This window comes from Calliphora vicina, chromosome 4 (assembly GCF_958450345.1).
Source record: "Calliphora vicina chromosome 4, idCalVici1.1, whole genome shotgun sequence".
NCBI lineage: Eukaryota > Metazoa > Arthropoda > Insecta > Diptera > Calliphoridae > Calliphora > Calliphora vicina.
In genome coordinates, this window is record NC_088783.1 from 9912556 (window position 1) to 9935573 (window position 23018).

General features: G+C 32.0%; 1 protein-coding gene across 1 annotated transcript in view; it reads left to right on the forward strand.

Moving 5' to 3' along the window:
• Positions 1-23018, forward strand: part of CycD (cyclin D) — a 126341-nt gene that overhangs the window by 43302 nt on the left and 60021 nt on the right. The window lies entirely within an intron of this gene.

Sequence of the window (23018 nt, forward strand, 5' to 3'; positions counted from 1 at the left end):
TGGTCTACTACTGCAGTAGCAGTCATAGGTTGGAGTGAGGTTGGAATCTATTCTTTCAATATTCGACCTTAGTCACTGTGTTTCTAAGTGCTTGTCTACAAACGACAAGGTTACTTGAGCAAGTCTTGAGTTTATAGAAGAAAGAGGAAGAAAAAGAGGCAAATCTTTTTAATCTCCTCTCTCTTCTGTAAACTCAAGACCCCATCAAGTAAACTTGACGTTTGTGAACCAGAACTTAGAGACATAGTGACCAAAACCGGATATTGAAGGAATAGAAAATAGAGAAGATTAAAAAGAATTGTCCTCTTTTTCTTCCTCTCTCTCTTCTGTAAACTCAAGACTTGCACAACTAACATTGACGTTTGTAAACCAGCACTAATAGCTGTTTAGAATTAATCCCAGATACATCTAATTAGTTTTAAGATAATCTTATCGGTGGGACATGTAAAAAACGGGTGTCGATTAAGACAGGCGTACTACCCCTTGGGTTACACAATGGAGTCAGATTTTGATGGACTAATTGAAGAACAATATGAAATATGATTTTGATATATTACAATTCTATTTTAGTCCTCCACAAGAGTTCAAAAATACATTCCTAAAGGGAAATGAATTCACATAAAACTAGTCACATGATGATGCATAAGAGGTAGAAATTGACACATTTGAATCATTCACAGACAAGTGGCCTAATATAACCTAAGAGTAGTAGTTGTTTTTCCCAATATTATGGTATTCAGTTAATTGATACATTTTTAACTTAAATTATGTTGAAATATCTTAAAAATGTGTCACCTTTCTCTATATTTACATGCTTTAGGTGATATTTCCCGTTTTAACTAGTCACGGGACTAGTACGTTTTCAGTAAAACGGGTATATATAAAATTAATAAATACATTTTAAAGCAGAAGAGTAAAAATACACACATTTTTCAAGAAAATGTTATTGAGTAAATAATCATATACATGCAAATATTTATATATATTTGAAACGAGCACCTGTTAAAACAAGTATAAAACATTTAAATGTGTAAATATTTATTAATTATTGTATTATTTTAATGCACAAACCGGCGGAGTTTTAGCATGAATCAGCTAGAAAAATTCCAAGTATTTGATTAAGTTATAAATTTCAAACTATTGTTCTTTAAAACTAATGAACCGGATTAGCATTTAAGATAAACAAATTTCAGTCATGATGCATTAGGCCTCTTGAATTAATTATTTATGTATACCCTACATCATCAAGGGATGAATGGGTAGGTCATTCTGTATGTAACACTAGGAAAGATTTATCTGAGAGCTAGTCAAGATTATTGTTTTAAGTAATTGTGTATGGCTCATCTTTTGAGGCCAATACCGAATCAAGACAATTTCGTATACTCTGTTCTGAAGTGAAGCCTATCCCAGACAGAGCCTTCTGTATCGATCGAAAGAAATAGTATTCGGACGGGACAAGCTCCCAACCACTTCTAAATAGTTTTTTAAAGTTATTGCAACATTTTGAATAGGGTAGTTATGATGGAATATTACAGTTTCATGTCTGGCCACATATTTTTGGCGTTTTTCGGTCAATGCTCTCTACAAACGAATCAGTTGTGTTCGGTACAGGTTCCCTGTAATGGTCAGCTCAGATTTCAGCAGCTCATAGTAGATAGGACCCTTTTGCTCCCACCAAATATAGAGCATTATCTTAGCGCCATGGATATTTGACTTTTGTGTCGATTCGGCCGGGCTTCACTTAGGATCTCTTACGTATCATATTGGATCCATTTTTTATCGCAAGTAATGATTCGGTCCAAATCGTCTTTCAAGGTCTCTCTTTCGTATGGTACCCATTTTTGGATGAATTCTGCTGCTCGCAAACTTTTTGAAATACATAGCTGCTTGAGTAACTCCCAATGATTTTGCAAACTCCTGTTGAGTTTTACAACAATCTTCATGGTCTTCCAATTCTGGGACTTCAAGCTTCTTTGGCTGGCCTGGGCTATCTTTGTCTTCCGCACTTCTGAACGGAACAAACCATCTTTCGCACGTTGAAACCGATGGATCACATTCACCATAAGCTTCGGTGAGCAATCGGTGTGCTTCAGAGGCACTTTTTTTTTACAAAATCACTCCTATCGGCAATAACATGTGAAATTTTGTTCCCGTGAAGTGAAAATTGCCATCGTGATAATCCCATGAACTTTTCATTCACAATAGTTGATTGTGTTCGTAATATATGCTTATTGTTTACAGAATTCCATCTAAAAATTTCACAACATGGGGAATTTGTTCACGTGAACAAAGTTGATGAACGGAAAGTGGGAAAAGCGAACACATTTCATGTGAAATATTGATTCGCGATAGCGGTGTATAGTTATTATTTCCTGGGATTAAAAAAGTTAAGTACGAGTACTTACCACAAACGCTTACAAATATGAAATTTAATAAGTCATTATTTGAGCATTAGGGGAATAACTAGTTACGTGTAATGACTATAATAAGTCATTGATTGTAAGGTCTAAGCAGGAATAAGCCCGTATCAGTAACAAAGTTATGACAGTTTAGTTACGTTAGATTAACGAATCAAGTGACAGATAGATGATTATGTTCAGTTTAAGATTGTATAATAGAAATTTGTTTAATTCTATTCTTGGATTGAGGAAATTTAAGATTCGTCACCAACGATTATAGCATACCAAGGTGTTTGCTATTCATTCATTCATTCTCAATAAAAATCTAATTATTTGTAATTCTATTAACTAATTTGTATAATAAACCTACGAGAAAACCACAATAATATTCACACATTGTTTTATTTATTTTTTTTCTAAATAAAATTCCACTCTTACTTCAAACTAAAAAAGCTATTACGAGTAACCGACTGACTTGTACTATGACATATGATGATGAAAAACATTCTATTATAGTTTGTAGCTGGCGCTAAATCATTAAGCTCCAAACCCAGACAAAAAAATAATACAAAACTAAAAAAAAAACTACTTGTAACAACTACTAACTCTATATGACGCTTTTGACACTAATCTATCTAACCAGCAGCAACAGTAACTACAACTACTACTTCACGTACACTCAATTCATTCCACATTTGTTGAGGCAGATAATTTTGAAATTGTCAATGGTCAGTTGGTTGTATGGTTGGGGTGATGGGTGACGGACGGATCAACGGCTGATGTTGAAATTTGTTTACAAACAAATTAGTTTTTTTTTTTTAGAAAAAGTGTAATAAGGTTTTTTACTTTTGTTCTTGTTTGTTTTGTTTTTATTATTTATTGTTTACTATTTCATTATTTCATATGAATTGTTTTCATTTTCTATAATGAAAACAACAGCCAGCTACTTAAAGTCAACTAAAATAATTCTCAACATTTTTATTATTAAGCTCAGACTAAGCTGCTACCTAAGTACCTGTTTGGTCTGGGTATGTTTGGACCGTAACTTGGCTTGGCTTGGCTAAATGCGAATTATACTTAAAAAATTTCATGTCTTGAGACAATTAAAGTTTTTTTTTTCTTTTCTGCTTCTTATACTTAGTTAAACAATGTGACGTAATTTTTTTAAAAAGTTTATTTAAAAACAAAAACCATGTAATAAAAAAGGGGGTCTATTAAAGTGTTTTTATTATGTTTAAATATAAGGTGAACTATAAACTAAGTTTTCGTTTTTAATTTTTATTATTAATTTGAATCTCAAAAACGCACACCAAATGCTACTCTCAATAACCAAAAGAGAGGTTTAATAAAATCATACATTTCCGGTAGAGAAAATAAATTTTTTTTGTTGTTAAATTTCAATTTTTTTTATATTTTTTTTTAAAAAACCATGTGTCAATCTTTAGACAACAATGATTTGTTTGCTGTGTTTTTTACAAGTTTTTTTCTTCCTTCCGAAACGGAACTAAGGTTTAAGTTTATTTAAACTAATTGATACGAACGAACTGTTAAACAACAATAAAAAAATACTGCAAAAAAAAAAAAAAACTCTTTTAAATGAAGGAGACGACTTTATTGAAATGCTTAATAAAATTGTGCAGATCAAAGGCTGGGAGAGAGAGAGGGGAAAAAACCCCTATAATTGACAGCATTTCCTCAGCCATTGCTGGAGACATTTGTTTTTTTTTTTTTGCTTTGCAGTCTTTTTAATAAGTCTTAAAAAGAGTCAGTTTTTGATTTCGTTTGTTGGTGTGTCTGTCTTGTTTATCTATCACACTGTCGTCTGTCATTCTTCATTTTTTTTGTTGTTCGATATTTTTTCAGAAATAAACTTTATTAAGGGTAATCATAAAAACAACAATAATTTATGCTCCACAAACTACTAAACTGAAAAAAAAACACATTTAAAACTTTATCGCTTTTGCATCAATGTTTAATAATATTGTCATACGCGAAATTATTTAAACAGCCACTACTGTATTTTAATGTAAGAAAAGAGCTCTGAAAACAGTGTGTGAGAAATGTTTTTACCCCATTTGTAATATTGTGATTAACAATTACTGCATAACATATATATTTCATTACCGTTTGCATTACTTGGAAGTAGTCGTGTAATGTATTATTTATTATTTGATATAGAACTCCTTATTTACTAGTGATTTGCAGGAGCAATCATATTCATTAGCTATTACTTAGTCGACCGATAACCGAAGAATTTGCATCATCGGATTGCATCGCACACATCTCATTGGATTACATCCACAGTTGATATTCCCAATAACCATTCGTAAACAACTAGTCGACTGAAAGCCGAAGCATTCCTCTTGTCCAATTGTATTGACTAGGCATTCGTACACAACAAATACCAAATTTCCGATTTATAGCTGCAGAATTCATGTCATCGACGCACAGTGGCGCCGGTAGAACAAGTGAGGTTGTAAAAATCTAAATTTCATGTGTCCCTAAAAAATATTGAATAAACCTCTTTTACAGTAAATTGTCCAACGATTTCAAAAATGCTACTCTTATTACAATCAGATTTTTAGAAGATATAGTCCTTCAAAGTTGACTGATTTTCAGTTTTCAAAAAAAAAAAAACAGACAATTATTAGGTAATTTGGTACGCTTTCAAATACAATATATCGAAAACTATGTAACTGATCGTCATTATTTTTCATTCTTTTGATAGACATATTTATTAAGAAAAGAATAAACAAAAATTGTACTGTTTGCTTGGTATTTGTCCAGGTAAATCGATATTTACCAACTATTAATTTTTTCAATATTTCTCAACTTTGAAGGAAAATAAAAAAAACTATCAATTTCTATATTCGCCATATTTTCAAAATAAGTTCTTTGATTATTTCTTTACCTAATAAAAAATTTCCAGCTGCCCGTTCTTACCCTATTTTTTGCTAAAGGTAAAATTTTGAAAAAAGTCATGATCGTGAAAAACCAAACAAAATTTTTTTTTTAAAACATTTTTTTTTAATCTTTTCTGCAATAATTTTAAATTTAAAAAGAAACATAAAAAATTAAAAAAATTATTTTTTTTAATCTTTTCTGCAATAATTTTAAATTTAAAAAGAAACAAAAAATTTGAAAAAATATTTTATTTTACTTCCCATAAAATTGATTTTTTCACAAATTTCAACTTTGCTAACCCATAAATTAGCCATTTTCAAACACTCATTTCATAGGCTGATCAATTATCTATCATATGCCTTTTAAATTTTTTGATTATCTCATTTGGTTCAAAAGTTATGATTTTTGCAATGAAAAAAATCAAATGGCGCCACTGTGCGACGTTTATAGAACTTAATCAAGAGCCGAATAACCTTCTTCGAAGAATAGTTTCAGTAAGATGTCGCAAAATAGCCAATAGTTTTATTAAAGAACCTGGTCGGACTAACATAGTCCCGGATGACTTAAATTTACAGAACGTTCTTATAGTTTGACCGAGTATTTTGTTTCATTTACCTAAATTTCAGGCCTAAATTTTGGATTTCATCCAGTTTGAAGAAATTTTATATTAATGCATTTCATAACTATAAGGAGGCTTTGGAAAGTTGATTTCTATCGATAAACGTCGAGGTTACTTCACGAAGTAAAAATATTTTTTAACCCGAATTTGTTTTCACCAAATAAATTTGTTAAAAAATTTTTTTTCTGTTGAATAATATTGAAGACACAACGGTAGCTTAGCGGTAACGGTTGTCAACTTTGATGAATACGGTATTAAACAAGTAAGAAAGTATGGTCGGTCAAGCCCGATCATATAATACCCTACACCAAGTAAAAGAGCAAAAACAATTTTCTTTTAAAATTTTAATAATTTATATTTTTGAGTGATTTTCGGAAGTGGGCCTTATATGGGGGCTATGACCTTATATGGGGGCTATCACCATGAAATTAGGTCGTGTGATTTATGTCTATATGAAAGTTTACTATGCGGAATTTTGTGAGTATACCAACATTTTTAAGCGGTTTATGCACGTTAAAGTGATTTTCGGAAGCGGGTCTATATGGGAGCTATGACTAATTATGAACCGATCGTAACAAAATTTGTTGACATGAATTTTGTATATATAACACTTATTTGGAGTGCAATTTGTGGAGATCCATTTATAAATTAAACATTTATGAACGATAAAGTCCAATTTCGGAAGGACATATGTATGGGGGCTAGGTGAAATAATGGACTGATTTCAGCCAGTTTCAATAGGCTTGGTCCTTGGGCCGAAAAAATAATATGTACCAAATTTGATCGATATATCTTCAAAATTGCGACCTGTACTCTGCGCACAAGGTTTACATGGACAGCCAGCCAGCCAGCCAGCCAACCAGACGGACGGACGGACATCGTTTAATCGACTAATCGAAAATGATTCTAAGTCGATCGGTATACTTTAAGGTGGGTGTTAGACTAATATTTTTGGGCATTACAAACATCTGCACAAACGCATTATACCCTCCCCACTATGGTGGTGTAGGGTATACAAATAATAACACAGTACAACATGAACAAATATAACCATATACGGATATCACTACGTGATAAAAGACCAACAAAAAAAAGACCCGGGTCTCCCAGTTTCGCCCAAAGTCATGAACTTTTTTTTTATGGGACTCCAAAGATTTGGGGCCTCGGTGTCATTTTTGCAAAAAAAGTGATCATTTTCTCAGGCTCATATATTGCAAATAGTTCGGAATTTTTATTTACTCTCTGAGGCTAAGTTGTAGCCCTTGTCATAAAGAACAAAAATTGTCAGCATATAAAATCAAAAAAAACTATATCTTCTAGATCAAAATCGCAAAAAGCTTTTAAACTTGCCTCGTACAGAAAATAAATTAAAAATCTTTGGGGCCCATAAAAAAAGTGCAGGACTTTGGGTGAAACTTGGAGACACGGGTATTTTATTTGGTCTTTTATCAGGTACTGGCGTCCATATATGGTTATATTTCCATGACTTAAAAAATTACACACCGTGTAATTTTTGTTTAATCTTGAGCTTTTTTCGTTTGCAAACTTTTTTCCTCCACTGTATTTACAAACATAATTCATTCATAATTTTGTTTCTTTTTTTTTTTTGTATCTAAAAAAATTTTTTTGTTGATATTTATTTTTTAAGTCTTGTCTTGCAAACGGACACATCAATTCTGCACTGATGACATATATTTTTATGATCAGTTTTTAATGTTTGCATACTTTATACATGTGTCCGTCCGTGCGTCCGTCTGTCAAAACGTCCGTCTGTCTGGCCATATGTCTGAGTGTGGATTATTTAAGCATAAACAAAGGATTTTACTCATTGCCGCTACATAATTGCTTTCACAGTCGTCATAACCACTACCATCATCTTAATAATTTCCATCATGATGACAATTATGGTGATGACGAAAACATCATCAGAGTCAGGGGACATTTACACAAAAAACCGTAAACGATTTTGTTTAAACTTCAACTTCGGCACCCAAATCCCAACCACAACAATATTTTTGAATATTTTTTTTTTATTTTATTGAGAAATTTTTTGTTTTGTTTTTGTTGGTTTTTTTTCCTAAAAGTACAACATTTATGAGATGCACATGAATTTAATTTTTGTTTTTTTATATATTTTTTTATTATTATTTATGAATGAATATTTTTTTGTTCTCGTTGTTGTTGTTGTGTTAAAAATGACTGATGACGAGACGAGAGTAGATGCACAAAGATCATGCTGATGATTAACAAGAAAAACCAAGGAGATCAGCCTTAATGGTGTATAGTGCAGCGAAAATAAAAGCGATAAACCCAATCGGGTGATAAGGTTCATTAATAAAAAAACAAAACAAAAACAAAAGCAATAAAAAATATTAAAAAACAAAATAAAATTGTTGCCATAACAGCGCCATCAAATTCCCATAAATTGCAAATAAAAGTGAGACAAAACTGTTGGTTTTGAAGGCGGTCAGGAAGTCGTTATTTAAGCACCCTATATGTTTTGCATATTTACTGTATAAAGTCCACAGAATAACCGAGCAAAAACTCTACTTACCTAGTAAGCCAGCTAGTAAGATTGTAGCTAAGTGATAACTACTTACTATTTGACTGAAAAACTAGTTATTTTTGTTTCAGATTTGAAGGAATTGTACTTTTAATCACCCCAGGAATATGTAGCTTGAAAAAACAGAACAAAAATTGCCTTGTGTGGGAATCGAACCGGCATAGGTTAGGTTAAGTTCTCAGGTTGCCGTCCAAAGCTTTTCATCTTGTGTACATCTCACGTGGGTTCATTGATTGTTCCCTTTGTTTTACCTGAAGAAGAGAAAATAAAGAAGAGAAGAGATAGAGAAGTAAAAGAAAAGGGGAGAAGAGTAAATAAGAGAAATTATGGATAGAAGTTAGAGGAGCGAAGAACTCAAAGATAGCTGACCATCATGCGATTAATAGAGGCATCTATACACCTTAATTCCTTTCAAGATAATTCGGAGAGTGCCGGAAAATTACAAAAGAAGTGTAAGACGGTCTCTTCCTCCACCTCGTCTCTAGCAGAAGTCATGTGCCTTCTATACCCCTACAAGAAATGACATGGAAACTAACACACTAGCAATTTATTTACCAACACATGCATAACACGGCACAAGTTGGACAGAGAAAACAATAGCTAGAAAGAGAAAAAATCACACGTACACGAATGTTAACATCAGTTTTTTCACAATGCCCTTAATAAAATGATGGGAACTACTGATGTATAAACCCATCAGCAATACCCATCAGATGATGCATCAAATGACTGTTACTGTTCTTGTAGGGTACAGCTCACGTGGATCCATTGATTGTTCTCTGTGTGTTACCTGAAGATGAGAAAATAATGAGGAGAAAAGAGAGAGAAGTAGATGAAGAGGGTGCGAGAAAAGAGAAGAACTCAAAGAGAGCAGGTGATCATCGCTACCATATTGCTAAGTTGTATTTGTTGTAAACCAACTAGATACGACGTGAGTTTACAGTCCAACGCAGGCCATAACATCATCGCAGTAGCACAAGTGGCTTCATTATTCCACCTTGTTTGGGCAAATTCATAGTATGTATTAGTTATTCGTTGTTTACACGTCGACAGCGGAATGCCTATCTCATCTTCAGACATCGAGGCTCCTATTCTCATCAATACAATTGCCTTCATTATGCCTGTATCCACGTACCCAAGTTAGTACAACTGTTGAATGTCTCGCCATCTCATTCAAGGATGCCCAAAATTCCAGGACTATACTTGATGTTGTATAAACACCTATCAGGGATTTATCCCTACCTTATATCCTGTAATATCTGATCCAGTTGGACGCTCTCCTAATGGCTGCTACATCTACTTCCATTTGGGAGTGTGAAGAACATTCTTATTCCAAAGTACCTACTCTACTAAATAAAATAATGTGCTGGGTAACGACCAGTCATTACAAAATAATGTATGTGGTAACTAGTTATCAAAATTCACAAAATTTTTAATGGGAAGCTTGTTTATTATAAAACTGAGAAATAAATTTAAATAAATTAAATCTTTAGTCATAAAATATTGTAGGGGGGACGGGCTTGAATGCAAAGAAGTGAGAAACATTTTCCTAAATTTTAAAATCTGCTTTCTAAACGCCACTTAATCATATTAAGAAATATTTTAGACGGAAGTTTAAATTTCCAAAAAAAAAAAATTTACACATTCACCAGCAATTTCGAAATCAAAATTCAAAAAATTTAAACATTTTCTCAAGTATCTATTCAAGTTTAGTTTAATAAATACCACATCAAAAAAAAAGAAAGGAAAGAAAAAAAATTAAGCAGAACATTTGATAAATGTGACTTAATAAGATTTGTTTGTATTTCGAACTTTTTCTTTTTATTTTTTTTTCGCAGCTTTAATTTTATTTAGTTCTCATAAATTTAATGAATTAAGATAAGATGTTGCGAGGAGATGTTAAAGAGGAATTGAATCAGCATGTTATGATTTGGTGTGGTGTTGTGTGGTGGTAACTGCCTCGTATTATGGACTCATTTGCTATGTATGGTGTGATTTGTTTATGAAAAGTTCTCATCCAATTTTTTTTTCTTCAATTCTTGTAAAATTTTTTTTCTTTAAACTTGAAAAAAAAAACATATGTCACACTTAAGTAAAACACAAAATATTAAAAGAGAAAAAAACTAAAATTTGCAAAAATTAATGATCATTATAACAACTTTGTAGTTTGAATGTTTAAGCGAGTAACAACCCCTTTAAAACCATTCGTGCGTATAAAAAATCATTGAAGACGCCATGGGAATCCATAACTTTTCTTCAACTTCTTGAAAAAAAAGAAAAAACAACCAACCAAGTAATAAACTCTCGCACAACTTTAAAGAAGTTTCAACAACTTAAACATCAAGTCATTGAATTGTTTATACATTCATTCATTCATTTACGCTTAAAATTGTTTTTTTTTTAAATCATAAACCTTTCGAGCAGATTTTTTTTTTAACATTTTTTTAATTTTAGTTTTAACAAGACATTTTTGAAAAATAAAAATCCAACTAAACTGTGGGATATACACAGTGTCAAACATGTCATAAAATATTTTTTATTATTATTATTGTTAAATGAAAAACATTTGCTAGAGTTTGACTTGTTCTTATAAGTCCTCATAGTTGTGACAATAAACTTATAAAATTCTCTATACCTAGAATTTAGTTTTCAAATATGTTTAGTTTTTCGTGGAGACTAAGCTAAGGGTCAAAGAGTATAAGTTCATAATTTTCCTTTAATTTTTAGGGAAACTAATTATTAGTATTAGTAAAAAAAACTAGTTGTTATTACATCAGATAACATATTTAAGTACTTCTTAAATAATCACTTTTTCCTCACTTCCGAAGTAAGTTTAAATTTTGTTGTTCATTGGGACTTAAAAATTGGAGATTTTTTTAAATTTTTGAAACATTTGTACAATACATATAAATTTATTCAAAGTATTGGCCAGCTATGACCTTTTCCCTTCTTTTTGGTAACATATGTATGGATTCCGAGCCAAAAGAACTACTCATCTTTTGAGGTCAAGAACGAATCAAGCCAATTTCGGACACACTGTTCTGAAGTGAACCAGTCCCAGAGAGGAAATAAATAGGAGTCGGACGGGTCAAGATCTGGACTATAAGGCGGGTAGGCAAAACTTCCCAACCACTTTATTCTAAATGGTTTTTAACAGGTATTGCAACATGTGGCCGTGTGTTGTCATGATGGAATATTACGATTTCATGACTGGCCGCATATTCTGGGAGTTTTTCGGCAAATGCTCGCTTCAAACGAATCAGTTGAATTCCCTGTGATGGTCTGGCCAAATTTCAGCAGCTTATAATAGATAGGACCCTCTTTCTCCCATCAAATACAGAGCATTACCTTAGCGCCATGGATATTTGGCTTTGGTGTCTATTCGGCTGGTTGGTCGGTCTTCACATACGATCTCTTATCCTTCGGGTTATTGTAATGGATCAATTTTTCATCGGAAGTAATGATTCGGTGCAAAAATGATTTTCAGCAGCTTATAATAGATAGGACCCTTTTGCTCCTACCAAATACAGAGCGTTACCTTAGCGCCATGGATTTGGTGTCTATTCGGCTGGTTGGTCGGTCTTCACATACGATCTCCTTCGCTTTGGGTTATCGAAATGGATGCATTTCTCATCGCAAGTAATGATTCGGTGCAAAAATGATTTTCAGCACCTCATAATAGATAGGAGCTTTTTGCTCCCACCAAATACTGAGCTTTACCTTAGCGCCATGGATATTTGGCTTTGGTGTCTATTCGGCTGGTTGGTCGGTCTTTACATACGATCTCCTTCGCTTTGGGTCATCGTAATGAATGCATTTCTTATCGCAAGTAATGATTCGGTGCAAAAATTATTTTCAGCAGCTTATAATAGATAGGAGCCTTTTGCTCCCACCAAATACTGAGCTTTACCTTAGCTCCATGGATATTTGGCTTTGGTGCCTATTCGGCTGGTTTGCCCGGCTTCAAATACGATCTGTTGCCCTTCGGGTTATTGTAATGGATCCATTTTTCGTCGCAAGTAAAATGATTCGGTACAAAAATAAATTTATTTTATAGCTTTTAAGCAGCATTTCGAACATGCGAAATTGTCTTTCAAGGTCTCAGCTTCAATTGGGTGCCCTGATAGACTACACGATAGTGTGCTGGACTATCAATCTGTGGGTTGCGGGTTCGATTACCGCCAGAGACTCTTAAGTTTATATGCAGACAAGCAAAAGGCTTCGCAGTTTGTGTTTGCTTAAAAAAAAATAAAATTCGTATGGTAAACAATTTCCCTGCTTTTGGATGAATCCTGCTGCTCGCAAACGTTTTGCTGCTTGAGTAGCTCACAATGATTTTGCAAGCTCTTGCTGAGTTTGACAACAATCTTCATGGAGTAATGCCTCCAATTCTTGGTATTCAAACTTTTTTGGCTGGCCTGGGCAATCTTTGTCTTCCGTCTCAAAATCACCACTCTTTCTCACCAAAAGCTTTGCAATCAGTTTGCTTCAGTGGTACTTTTTTAAAATTAAAGAAGTAAAGCAAAACTTCCTGCATATGATTTGGCACGTATATTTTACCAATAACAAAAACCATTCAACCTACTCGATTAACCGGAAATAATGTATTGTGTCTTCGCTAAATTGGTTATGGTGTCTTAGCTAAATATCTTCGAACTTGCTACCACAACAATCACAAAGTTTTGAAAATTCCCAAAAATGTGATTTTTTAGTTTTTTTGCTATAATATCCACACTAGGAGCGGGGTTATCGGAACTAGTTTACAAAATAATTAAGAACATATTGGCTATCTAAAATGGGTTACTTTATTTTGATATCGACATCGCGATTTGAGAATTTTTGCCCTAAATTTGAATTTTACATCAAAATTAGGCGTTATTTGAATGGACGTGGTCCCCTCCGCATCAACAATTTTTAAATTTATTTTCATTTAAAATATTTAGCGTAAATTTAGCTTTTAAAAAAGTATAAATTCCTAATACATCTTCTTTGAAATTTTTTAGAGAACTTAAAAATAAAAAAAGTACTTTTTCCCAAAAACTAGCGAAAAATTACCTTTTTATCTGTTATCAAATAACTGGAGTAGGGTGGGTGAAAACGTTGACAAAATTCTATACTTTTCAATTTTATCATTATATTTGCACGCGTTTTAGTATGGATACCCAGGTATGTATGCTGTTGACGTAAGGGTGCAACTTTGTAAATGGGCTTTATCTTCATATCCTAACCAATCTTGGGGCGGAAAACAGTTTTGGGATAGGATATCAAGAAATTTCAAGTCGATCCGAATATCCAATACAGAGATACAGCATTTTGAAAATGCAAAACATACCCAGGTATGTTGTCGTTGACATAAAGGTTAAGCAAGAAATTCCTAAGGACGGGTTCCAGTTGCTACTCCTGTTTAACTGCTACATTTCTGAATTATACGGCATGTACTCGGTCTGGTAAAAGATTATCTCAGTAAAATACACAACTTCATAACCGGCAAGACTCTTCACCTCACCACCTAGACGAACAATGTATAGGCGTAGTCAATGATGGCGTTTGACTTGGAACCACTCGAAAATGTTAACATTCACCTTTGACATTGTCCTTAATTCCTCAACTCATGCCACTGCAATCATGACAAAGTATAAACAATGTTCCCATAGATCAGCCGGCAGCACTTCTTTTTTCGCTTGGAAGTTCCTTTTTCTACACAAAAAGTATCAAGAGACTTTAAAGGAATTAGTTATAGTAAATTTAGGGTATTAAAAATAATTCTAAACCAACTGCTTCTTTTTCACTTATTAGGAACTACTTTTTCTTACCAAGACAGTTATTAAATTCATTATTACTCATAAACAATTTAATGGTGTTTTGTCTAGAACAAAAACCCACTTTGATTATTAAATCACGCATTATTGTGTGCTTTGCTTTTGCGTTTAATTTCTGGCCAAAACTAAACATTTCCAAATATAATTATCGACTGGCTGCACGGAACACTAGAGTGAGTGAATGGCCAACGTATGTTTATTTGTAATGTACAGATTTGATTGTGTTTGGAAAAATTTCCCATAAAAAACGTACTTTTGTACTGTTTTTTTTATTATTTCTTATTATAAATTAAGAAATTAAAATATTTTTCTTTATTTTTTGCAGACTTTTTTTCTGTACGTTGTTGCAAAATTCAAGGCCAAGTCCAATCAAATAAAAAGCAATACGCAATATTGTATTTTTTTGCACATTTATTTTGCTAAATGTGTTTCAACAATAAATTGTTGAAAAGAAAAGATTTTTTGATAATGGTGGTGATGATGAGGGAATTTATTTTAAAATTTAATAGTTTGTGTTTAGAAAGACTTCTAATATTGATGATGTTGAATAAATATTTTCTTTTTCATAAAACTTGAATTGCTATGGGCTTTTCAAGTTAATAAAGTTTAATCTTTTACAAAAAATCTAAAATTTAAATATGAATTATATTAAAAGTTTGTTAGAATTGTAAGGAATTAATTAAATTATGGAAAAAATTTAAAATTTCGTTAACAATACCTCTTTTTTTGGGTGTGAATTGTTGAATGAAAGACAATAATTAAATGCTTAAGCTGTAAACTTGACATCTATTGTTTAAAACAATTTGTCACATAATTAGTGTAACAATAGCCTTTATTATTTTAAATTATAAAATTAGTTCTATTTAATTCCAAATTAACTACAATTTTGTATATAAAACGATTTTTAAAAAAACAACAATTTTAATTTGCTCTAAATCATGTCAAAAATTCTTAATACAACCCTGTGTTGTGTCTTTGCTTTATTGTGTCTTAGGTAAATTCTTTACAATGCTCAGTAAGCTCAGAATATTTATTTTAGAGGGAAATTAACAGACAGAATTCGACGGTAAGGCATTGCTTTACAAGACAAAATGTCTGCTGCTTTTGGCACTTAATTTATTTGATTTTGAAAATTCGAATGACTAAACACTTGGCATGATTTGATCAAATCAAAGCAATTAATCTGCTACATATATTTTAGATAGATTGATTGATCAAATTAAAGCGATCTGCTACATACATTTTAGATACGATCAATTTGATTTGATTTACTTCAAACCATTTAATTGCTAGCTTCCTTATTGTGTCTTAGCTAATATAATGGCTCTTGTCAATGCATATTTAACAGGGAGATATCACTGCTTTCTTTTATACCAAAAATAACCGGCTGAATTTGATAGTTCAGCTTCGCTTTACAAAGAAACATTAATTTAGCTTAGCCTTTGTCAATTACCTTATTCAGAGCACGTTAAATTGATTTCGAAAATTCTAATAACAAAACACTTAAAACATATTGAAAGTATTTTGACATGAATTACTTAAAACAACCTTGATTTGATCATGGTGGAAATGTATTTCATTTGCTCAAATCAAGTGATTTGCTATGTTTAATGTTAAATGCAACTCTATGTTGTGTCTTCACTTACTTGTTTAATGTGTCTTAGCTAAATGCTTTCGAAAAATAAAATGGCGTTTGTCAATGAAAATAAAATGTCTCGTGCTTTGTTTATGACAATTAAATTATTCAAAGCAAGTCAAATCAGATTTGGATAATTCAAATAACAAAACTTTTAGAATGTAGTGGGAATTTGTTCAAAACAACTTGCCTTGATCATAGAGGAAACGCAGTATAAAGCTTATGCATAGAACTTGTAAAAGTCGTTACAAATTAACTGTCGTCTACGGAAAATTGTTTCTTTCTGGCAACATATGGATTCCGAGCCAAAATAACTGCTCATCTTTTGAGGCCTAGAACGAATCAAGCCAATTTTGGATACTTTGTTCCAAAGTGAAGCATATCCCAGAGAGAGCGTTCTGCATCGATCGAAAGAAATAGGAGTCGGACTGGTCAAGAAAAACTACCCAATCACTTCATTCTAAATAGTTTTTAACAACTATTGAAACATGTTGCCGATCGTTGTCACGATGTAATATTACGGTTTCATGTCTGGCCGCATATTCTGAGCGTTTTTCGTCAATGATCACTTCAAACGAATCAGTTGAGTTCGGTACAGATTCACTGTGATGGTCTGGTCAGATTTCAGCAACTCATAATACTTAGTACCCTTTAGATCCCAACAAATACAGAGCATTTGGCTTTGGTGTCGATTTGGCTGGTTGGCATGGCTTCACATATAACCTCTTACTCTTCGAATTATCGCAATGGATCCAATTTTCATCGCAAGTAATCATTCGGTGCAAAAATGATTTTCTTTCATAGCGATCATGCATCATTTCGGACGTGCAAAAGGTCTCCGGCTTCAATTCGTATGGCACTTAATTTTCTTGCTTTTGGTAAACGTTTTGAAATTGCTTATTGAGTAGCTCCCAATTATTTTACAAGCTCTTGTTGAGTTTGAAATTAATCTTCATGGAGTAATTTCTCCAATTCTTGGTCTTCAAACTTTTTTGTCAGACCTGGGCGATCTTTGTCATCCGTGTCAAAATCACCACTTCTGAACCGAACAAACAATCTCTCGCACGATGAATGGAATGGAACACATTCACCATAAGCTTTGGTGAGCAATTGCTGTGATTAATCGTAACTTTTTTTTAGAATTAAAGAAGCAAAGCTAAACATCCCGCATATGAAGCTTTGTTGGCTCGAAATACGCTCTCGTTGAAACTACAAAACCGAAATTAATGAAATTCTCTTTTGGATAAAGAATAAAATATCCACAACAACATCAAGAAACTGAATGAAATGTGTGTATTTTTACGCTCTTTTGTTCACATTCGGGTTGTTTGACGAAAATCATCGTAACCTGAACAATATGAACGCCTACCATGGCCCTTGATTGTGTTTCATTATCCTAAGCAGTTTGGCATTAAAAATCAGCAAAATCGGTTATGAACTAAATTGTGAAATAAGCATTAAATTATAGCAGTTTTAAACAAAACATTGATACAATTGATGTTTGGTTATTTGCTTTAAAGTTTTTTTTTTACTGGAATGTGATCTCATTTTCAAATGGGAATAGATTTATTATGGTTTTTTTTGAAAGTCGTTCTAATTTTGAAGTAAAAGTAAAAGAATGATGGCTGAAAAAAGTTGTTACAAAGACTTTCTAAAATATCTTCCATGTATTAAATCAATATTTATAAGTTTGTTGTTTCTAACACCCTTGTAAACTTCTAATTCGATTTATTTATGTCCGTCTGTTAGTGTAAATCAGTGTCTCGTTGTAAATACTAAACCGAATTGAATGAGATTTATCTAGAATATGATACACACTCCTAAGTTATTTGGTATTGAAAATCAACAAAATCGCTTTAGAAGAAAAGAAGTTGTAAATCAAAATATAAGATTTCCTAAAAAAAAAAAAAAAAAAATGCAGTTTTGAATGAAAACAATTGATTTTATTGCCAGTTAATTTAAAGATTTTTCCTCATTTTTCGCATTTCTAAATTTGAATAGAAGAAATGAGAAAATTTTAAAATTTAGAAAATTGTTCTTTTAATGTAAAAATATGTTAAAGAATGTTGGCTGAAAATAGTATTTTGGGAGCATTTCTTCTCTCCTCTCTTCTTTAAAGGGAGTTTCTTTTAAACCATTTAAAAAAGTTTCCATTTCAATTCTATTCATTTTCCTTATTTTTTTTACTCGCTGTAATTTTGTTTAATTACCAACAGCGAGCGATCTTTATTTTATGAAAATTACAACATTAATTAATTATAGGTAAACAAGTGATGTTTAACAACACACAAGGTGTTGCAAGAATCTTTCACACTAACATGGAGATGATCATGATCATGATGTCGATGTAGATCTTTCACATCATGCTGAAACAGCAACGACACTTTAATGTTTGCAACAAACATTAAAACAACGTTTTAAAACCAAACCAGGGGGGGAAATTGTTATTTTTTTCTCTTTTATTAAAGAAAAAAACAGCAAGCTACTTTAATGTCATTAAACTTTAGAATCATCGAAACGTTTCAAATAAACGCTTAATTGTGCAAATAATAAGCAACTTGAAAAATGAAGCAAAGAACAAAAATCAAAATCATTTTTTTTGCTCCACTACATTGTATGGTCATTTACTTCAATATTTTATGGTGTTGAAAATCTATCTGTTATTTTTGCTGATTTGTCTATTCCAAATCAATTATGACCGCTAACTACGACTTTTAACCACATTGTTTTTTGCTTAAGGTTTTCTACCTTCTTCTTTGGTTTTTCAAAAAAAAAAAAATAGAAAAAAAATGTTTGGCTTTCCAGATATTTATTTATAGAAATGAAATAAAAAGTGTAAATATGTTTTTGGCCAAATAGCGTTAAGAAATCAATTTCCTGCTTTTATATTTTATATTTATACGCTAAAACGTAGAAGTAGTAGCAAATTGCTTTGTTTGTGCACCATTTAAGGTACCACTAATAATTATTGCTAGTAGTTGCTTGTATTTTACTTCCGAATTCTATTCTTAAAGCTTCTTCTTTCATTTACTATTTACGTTTATTTCAGTTGGAAACTAATTACCAACCTGAGGACAAGTATGAGTTTCAAACACATGTCTTGAGTTTAATTCTATTTCTTTTTTTTTAAATTTTATTTTATGGTTTCAAGTTGTAATTGTTTTTATATGTCTTGTAGTCAAGTCAAGGCATTCAGTCAAGTTAGTCTTCTTGGGTGTGGAATGGTTTTAAGTGCAATGAAAATTTTAATTGTTTTATATGGCATTTTTTCATTTCGTTTTTCTTTTATTTTTTTTTGTTTTGTAGTTGCAATTTTCTTGTGCAACTTTTAACTCAAAACTATTTAGTCTTGACTCGTCTATTAAGTCATTGAAGTTGAAATATAGTTGGTTGCAATGGGAAAATTAAACATTTACATTATAAGAATACTGGATGGAGTTGGTATTTTTGTTTTGTTTTTTGGTTTGCACAGTGGTTTGTGGTTTACATTTCAACTATTTACTTTTGAAAAATTCTCTGAAAAGGGCTGAAACAAATTGCCAAGACTATTATGCAACAGCACAATTTTCTGTGTTTATTTGACCACTACAAGTCTTCAGGCTTCAGGCAGTTATAATAGCGGCCGATCTTCAGAATAATCTACTGCATGACCGATTCGGATCTATCTTGGCTGCCTCTCGTATATACCTAAACGATAGAGCGAAAAAGAGCATCACAAGGCAAAGAATTTTTAGACCAATTATTTGCTTATCCTCCTTGAAAGCTGTGGAAAGAATCATTGAGACTCACTTAAGAATATCACAGGACCAGCAACTATTACCTACCTCTCGACACGCCTATATAAAGGGGAAATCGGTTGAGACTGCAATGCGCTCGTTAGTAGGTTTTAATGAGAAATCTCTTGAGTTTCTCACTACTAGCCTTTCTGAATATGGAAGAAGCTTTTAACAATGACAAGTCTGAAACTGTATGACCAGGCATACATTAGTTAGTACTAGGGTATTCAATCGGTTAACCGTTAATCGGTTAACCGATTAATTTTGTTCGGTTAACTGTTCGAATAATTCAAAATTGCCGATTTTCAAATAACGAATAAACCGATTAATTTGTGTCGGTTAACCGGTTAACCGATTAACCGAAATTTCTTTTTTTTTTGCACTTTAACATATTTTTTTTATTTTTAATTTTAATTCAAATACAAATGTCAAAGTAAAATTACATATTTTTTCGAGCATTCAAGAAATATGTTTAGTGAGTATAATAACTTTACATGTATTGTCGGATAAGAACATGATAATAGACGAAACTGGAGACTCTACTGAAACGAATTTTTATCAGAACTTATCGAAATTATTAAAAGTATTTAAAATCTAAAAAATCCAAAAGCACTCCAATGATATAATGGAGCATTTTATATGCTTCGAAAAAAACTAAAAAAATAACTGACAAATTGGATATTCTTTATCACGTCTTATTTTCGATTTCTCCAACATCTCCAACGAGAGAGTTCTTTCCAAGTCGAGTTTTATTAAAACTAAAGAAAATTAAACTGAGAGCAAATCCCAGCAAAACTAAAAATATTCCTATCTTCACGTTATCACAATTGAACTGACTCTTTCGAACAGCTGAAAATACCTGGGTATTATTCTTGATAAGTGCAGAAAACCGGCTATACTGGAAAGAGATAGATAGGTATTCAAACACAGGAATGTGAAATTGCTATCGAAGGCGTTCACTAGACTTACACTCCTCTATGGGATCTCAGTCTGGAGAAATTTCTAGACAGATCCTCATATTGTACTCTCTTCGAAAGAGTAGCAGCCTTGATAACAAGAGCCCTGCGAACGACTGCGACGAACTCCCGCTTTACAATGCTAAACTGGATTGCGATGGATTTAAAGGTCAGGAAATTCAATACGGCGATTGGCGCATGTAAAACAAATCTTCCAGATCACATTGATGCATTAAACACATTCAAGACAACAGGCTACACGACTACACGAACACAAATTCTGCTGGTTACAGTTGTAGTCGTGTGGCAGCTACTGAATTATTTTAAAGACGACAGCTACAAAGTAAACAGCTGATTTATAATTCAGTGGTGCCACTTTAATAAAAAATAACCGTACAAAATTCCAAAGTAATTAAGATTGAAACAATTATTTTGAAAAAAAATATATATATGGTTATAATTAATTATGTACCTGTTATTAATTTATTTCAATATGGTTATCAGAAACTTCTCTTAATTAAGTAAAAAAAATATATTTTTTTAAGCACTAATTTGATTTACATTTTTGTATTATATTAGCAACACTATTTCTGTTTTGTAGTTGACAAAAATAGAAATTAGCCTAATTCGGCTACATCGGCATGAGTAGTCGTGTGGCCGTGTAGCTGTGCTGTCGTTAAAATAATCGTCTCCATATATACGTGTGCATTTTATTTTTGACAGATTGAAGTTGGTAGCCTGCTGTCTTGAATGTGTTTAATGCATGACTAATGGATTTCAAGGTGCCTCTTCTCGAAAAATTGTGGTTTCTCAATCGGAAATAGCGGAAGACATCTCATCCGATAAAGAAAGGTTTTCCGTTTATATGGACGGATCTAAAAAGGAAGAGCAAGTTGGCTGAGCTGTCAACATCCAGGAATTTAGGATACGTATGGTGGTATTCTTCAAGCTGAGATATCGGTTATAAAAAGGTCATATTAGATATAACGCAGTATTGGTTAAAAGGTGACGATCCTTTGGATTATAATATTCGGTTTTGTGAAAATATTAAATTCATTTATGCGAACTGAATTTGCAGATTTCTACAATGTCTTTCATTTAATGAATTTTGAATACAAGTTTTCTTGTATCAACATTTGATTTAATAAAGAATATTCGAAAGATTTTGTAAACATATTAATGAAGAGCTTTAGGAACTCTCTACTGCTTTTAAAATTCAACATGATTAACGAAATTTGTTTTTATGGTCCTTCGGATTGTGCTACGTCTTTTTCTTTAATTTTTGGATCCATTTATGCGAAGAAATTTATAGAATATAGCGTGAGTTTCATTTAGTGATATTTTGATGTTCCTTTAATTTTTTTCCTTTTAATTAGCTTAAAGATTCAAAGGACCATCTTAAATTTGTATATGAATAAGAATCACAAATGAGTGATGCGATAAATATAGATAGAGTTAGCTATAAACAGCTAATAAGGTTTTTTTTTATAAGTACACGCAGAGAAAAAATATAGTTGGGCATGGTTACTGTAACCATTTCAATATTGTTACAAGTTTTTTAACTATATTATAGTCACAGTAACCATTTACATGATTGTGGTAACCATAATATGGTTAACTTACGATTCACATGATTGTCTCAACCATATATATGGTTACAGTAAACATATATATGTTTGTGACAACCATTCATATGATGAAGGACTTATCATATTATGTTGCTCTCGGCTTAAGGCTTATCATAATCTGAGAACAACATATTATGATAAAATTATTCATCATAAATATGGTTGCCACAAACATATATATGTTTACTGTAACCATATATATGGTTGCTACAATCATGTGAATCGTAAGTTAACCATATTATGGTTACCACAATCATGTAAATGGTTACTGTGACTATAATATAGTTAAAAAACTTGTAACACTATATAAATGGTTACAGTAACCATGCCCAATTATATTTTTTCTCTGCGTGTATATTTAACAAAACTTTCAAGTTTATTTCATGGTCCTTTGCATTATATTCGAGGTCTTGTTCTCACTTTCATCATATTCTTAGACATATATTGAAGGTGTAGCTTTATTAATATTGTAAATTTTGCTTCAAATACACAAATATTTTATTATTAATTAAAAAAAAACTAAACTGTTGCAATGAAAATAACAAAGCTTAAATTTCCTTTTTTATAACAATTATAATTGTGATCGTATTTAATCTACTCACACACCACTGTACCATTTCAGCTGATATGTGTGTGGTGTGTTGCAAGCATCGTGCAACATTTGTTATGTGTTAATGACTTTGGTTACTACAAGTGTGTGTGTGTGTGTGTTTGGGAG